At 54.2% G+C, this 5,000-nt stretch overlaps 1 non-coding gene across 1 annotated transcript in view; it reads left to right on the top strand.

Moving 5' to 3' along the window:
- The first annotated feature begins 3,274 nt into the window (after window positions 1-3,274).
- Window positions 3,275-5,000, top strand: part of LOC126231530 (small subunit ribosomal RNA) — a 1,909-nt gene continuing 183 nt past the window's right edge. The window contains exon 1 of the ribosomal RNA XR_007544322.1: window positions 3,275-5,000. This exon is cut by the window's right edge and continues 183 nt beyond it. This is a non-coding gene — a ribosomal RNA (small subunit ribosomal RNA).

Genomic DNA, 5,000 nt, shown 5'->3' with positions numbered 1-5,000 from the left:
CTGTCCCTACACATGCTCCAAGTCTGTGCGCGATTGCGTTGCTCAGTACGGATTCCGATGCCGAGCGATCAGCTAGAAAGCGCCCCAACCATGTCGATCCCCATGGGCGTTGCACTCGCAGTCGCAAAGACTCTGGGCAATGGCTAAAAGCGCTCCGCAATATATTACTCAGACGGGTAATGACGGTCCGAGCGCTCAGCGTCAGGAGAGCGTTCCTGAGCCCTGACCCACAGGCAGGGTGTAGCGTATCCCACCCGCAGACATGTGACGTTGTCACACGACCAGTTGTCACTAATCGACTGATTGCCGATAATCATATGCCATACACCGGGGAAAGCTGCCGCGAGGGGTAGCTACGTAGTGCAGTCGCACCTCTACTACTGTACAGAGATAGAACACCGCGTGACCGCAACCAGATTAAACTGATACATGGCGCTGATTACTAATAGATGCAGAGCCATCGGAATATAGATGGCATACGACATACAACAGTCCCTATACATGCTGACAGTCTGTGCACACATGCGAACTACACGTCACCCAGACACTCTATCACACACTACTCTCTGCCTGTAACAGACACAGACAAAATATCTAAGCACCAGCATGGAACAACATCCAGTGCATCCTCTCCGCCACATTACACAATTCACACTATGATAACAAAACCAGGAGGTCCACCCCAAAAACAGAATATCTCACTCTTCCAACAACCATCATTACTCAGATAAGCCACAAACACCCACACATGTCCTACACAGGGGTGCAACCAACACCACCACACTGCCTTGTCTCACAGCATATAGGCAATGGCAGGAATGAAAGACACAGGTCTGCCACTCCCTTGCCACACCCACGGAACCGGCGCACCACCTCCCCTGAGCCAAAGGTGCATCCTGACGTGACACATCTCAGGGTGCCTCAGGCGTCCACTTACCATCATCACTATGAACGAACCTCGTCCCCTCCCCCCTCATACACCATCCCTTAACCTAACCTATGTTGCACCTTAACCTAACCTATGTTGCACCTTAACCTAACCTATGTTGCACCTTAACCTAACCTATGTTGCACCTTAACCTAACCTATGTTGCACCTTAACCTAACCTATGTTGCACCTTAACCTAACCTATGTTGCGCCTTAACCTAACCTATGTTGCGCCTTAACCTAACCTATGTTGCGCCTTAACCTAACCTATGTTGCGCCTTAACCTAACCTATGTTGCGCCTTAACCTAACCTATGTTGCGCCATAACCTAACCTATGTTGCGCCATAACCTAACCTATGTTGCGCCTTAACCTAACCTATGTTGCGCCTTAACCTAACCTATGTTGCGCCTTAACCTAACCTATGTTGCGCCTTAACCTAACCTATGTTGCGCCTTAACCTAACCTATGTTGCGCCTTAACCTAACCTATGTTGCGCCTTAACCTAACCTATGTTGCGCCTTAACCTAACCTATGTTGCGCCTTAACCTAACCCAAGTTGCGCCCTAACCTAACCCAAGTTGCGCCCTAACCTAACCCAAGTTGCGCCCTAACCTAACCCAAGTTGCGCCCTAACCTAACCCAAGTTGCGCCCTAACCTAACCCAAGTTGCGCCCTAACCTAACCCAAGTTGCGCCCTAACCTAACCCAAGTTGCGCCCTAACCTAACCCAAGTTGCGCCTTAACCTAACCCAAGTTGCGCCTTAACCTAACCCAAGTTGCGCCTTAACCTAACCCAAGTTGCGCCTTAACCTAACCCAAGTTGCGCCTTAACCTAACCCAAGTTGCGCCTTAACCTAACCCACGTTGCGCCCTAACCTAACCTACGTTGCGCCCTAACCTAACCTACGTTGCGCCCTAACCTAACCTACGTTGCGCCCTAACCTGCCCTGTAATTGTTAGTTATATGACTCTAGGAATTCGTGTAGCGTTGCCTAATTGCAACCATCTCAACATAGTTCACTTCGCGCACACTGTGGTGTTCTGCGTATTGATTCATTTTACGGTGCGTACCCTCACATCTTGCGAGTGTTGCTTACTTTCCACATGGTCCCGCTATCCACTGTATTGTGTACTGCAATAGGACGTATATCGCCCCCGCCCCCCCCTCCCCTCCTGTCACCTCTAGCTCGTCGGTCAGGAGTTCGCGTGTTGAATGCGCTTCGCAGCTGTGCAATGGCATTCGTATACGTACGCTGGCCACCTTCCACGTGTTCTTTCGTGCACACGTCGCAGCGTGTATGTATGCTGATGGAGTGCGTCGTGACACACAACATCCAGGCATGCAAGACTCGTAGAAGTCGCAAATGTAGATGGATGTCTACGTTTGCTGCCCAAGTTACGCAAATGAACTGGAAATCCGTTGTTGCGCGGTTGTTCGCGCTGGAGGTGAATCGTTGATATCGACGATCGGTACAGGTATTAACCGGTTGCTTCAGCGACACCCGTCATACCCACGAACGTGAGTGGGCATGTGGGTATGAAGCGATACGCGGCGGTGGCTGGGTGGGACCGTCCCCGGCCGGTGAGGGGGGGGCGCCCGGCGTGCTGGCCGCGCGCTGCGTGGGCGCACGCGCGGCAGCCGGCTGGTGGGGGCGCCCAGTGGCAGGCGCGCCGGCTGACGGACGCGGCAGGCGGCGCATCTGCGTGCCGGCGCACCCAGCGCGCGGCGCCGTGCGGCCAAAGTGGGTCCTCCCGGGCCCGGTGCGAAGCGCGGTGGACATCTGCAGTGTGCTGGTCCGATTGAGGACTGTGTGCGTTGAGGATGCGCCGCCGCCCGGCACTCGGCGCCGCGACGCCGTCTGCTGCTCGGTCGCCCCCGCGGTTCTCGCAGGTGGTTTGTATCGCAGCTGTGCGGATGTGTTGGCGCGTGCGCTGTGCTGGGAGAGTTCGCTTTGGCACCCAAGTGGGGCTCTGCCCCTCTGTGGCGCTGGCGTTGGAGCTGCCCGGTCACTGTTTGTGGCCGCGTGTTGTCTCCCGCCGGCAACACCACGACAGCACGCTCCCGGGCCTCTGTCGGCAGCGGCAAGCTCAGTTGGGGGCACGGGTGGTCGCACTGAAAGCGTCTACTCGCCTATCTCCGGGCGATTGCGCCTCTCTCGAACCCGACCAAGTACTTAGGACGGCGCTGCGCGCCGCCGGGACCTGAGAGGGTTTCGAGGTGTATCGTGCAGGGGAGCCCAGCCTCCTCCTGTTTGCAGAATAATTGAGCGGACGCTTGCGTGTTCGCGCGGGCCCCCGGGACACACTCCCGGGCGGCCGGCTGCTCAGCTCTAGTTGACGCAGCTCCCTGGTTGATCCTGCCAGTAGTCATATGCTTGTCTCAAAGATTAAGCCATGCATGTCTCAGTACAAGCCGCATTAAGGTGAAACCGCGAATGGCTCATTAAATCAGTTATGGTTCCTTAGATCGTACCCACGTTACTTGGATAACTGTGGTAATTCTAGAGCTAATACATGCAAACAGAGTCCCGACCAGAGATGGAAGGGACGCTTTTATTAGATCAAAACCAATCGGTCGGCTCGTCCGGTCCGTTTGCCTTGGTGACTCTGAATAACTTTGGGCTGATCGCACGGTCTTCGTACCGGCGACGCATCTTTCAAATGTCTGCCTTATCAACTGTCGATGGTAGGTTCTGCGCCTACCATGGTTGTAACGGGTAACGGGGAATCAGGGTTCGATTCCGGAGAGGGAGCCTGAGAAACGGCTACCACATCCAAGGAAGGCAGCAGGCGCGCAAATTACCCACTCCCGGCACGGGGAGGTAGTGACGAAAAATAACGATACGGGACTCATCCGAGGCCCCGTAATCGGAATGAGTACACTTTAAATCCTTTAACGAGTATCTATTGGAGGGCAAGTCTGGTGCCAGCAGCCGCGGTAATTCCAGCTCCAATAGCGTATATTAAAGTTGTTGCGGTTAAAAAGCTCGTAGTTGGATTTGTGTCCCACGCTGTTGGTTCACCGCCCGTCGGTGTTTAACTGGCATGTATCGTGGGACGTCCTGCCGGTGGGGCGAGCCGAAGGCGTGCGACCGCCTCGTGCGTGCTCGTGCGTCCCGAGGCGGACCCCGTTGAAATCCTACCAGGGTGCTCTTTATTGAGTGTCTCGGTGGGCCGGCACGTTTACTTTGAACAAATTAGAGTGCTTAAAGCAGGCAAGCCCGCCTGAATACTGTGTGCATGGAATAATGGAATAGGACCTCGGTTCTATTTTGTTGGTTTTCGGAACCCGAGGTAATGATTAATAGGGACAGGCGGGGGCATTCGTATTGCGACGTTAGAGGTGAAATTCTTGGATCGTCGCAAGACGAACAGAAGCGAAAGCATTTGCCAAGTATGTTTTCATTAATCAAGAACGAAAGTTAGAGGTTCGAAGGCGATCAGATACCGCCCTAGTTCTAACCATAAACGATGCCAGCCAGCGATCCGCCGCAGTTCCTCCGATGACTCGGCGGGCAGCCTCCGGGAAACCAAAGCTTTTGGGTTCCGGGGGAAGTATGGTTGCAAAGCTGAAACTTAAAGGAATTGACGGAAGGGCACCACCAGGAGTGGAGCCTGCGGCTTAATTTGACTCAACACGGGAAACCTCACCAGGCCCGGACACCGGAAGGATTGACAGATTGATAGCTCTTTCTTGATTCGGTGGGTGGTGGTGCATGGCCGTTCTTAGTTGGTGGAGCGATTTGTCTGGTTAATTCCGATAACGAACGAGACTCTAGCCTGCTAACTAGTCGCGTGACATCCTTCGTGCTGTCAGCGATTACTTTTCTTCTTAGAGGGACAGGCGGCTTCTAGCCGCACGAGATTGAGCAATAACAGGTCTGTGATGCCCTTAGATGTTCTGGGCCGCACGCGCGCTACACTGAAGGAATCAGCGTGTCTTCCTAGGCCGAAAGGTCGGGGTAACCCGCTGAACCTCCTTCGTGCTAGGGATTGGGGCTTGCAATTGTTCCCCATGAACGAGGAATTCCCAGTAAGCGCGAGTCATAAGCTCGCGTTGATTACGTCCC

The sequence above is a fragment of the Schistocerca nitens genome, unplaced genomic scaffold, assembly GCF_023898315.1.
Source record: "Schistocerca nitens isolate TAMUIC-IGC-003100 unplaced genomic scaffold, iqSchNite1.1 HiC_scaffold_388, whole genome shotgun sequence".
In the NCBI taxonomy this organism is placed as follows: domain Eukaryota; kingdom Metazoa; phylum Arthropoda; class Insecta; order Orthoptera; family Acrididae; genus Schistocerca; species Schistocerca nitens.
Note: the sequence above shows the minus strand (reverse complement) of the source record. Positions and strands in the feature narration are given on the sequence as shown.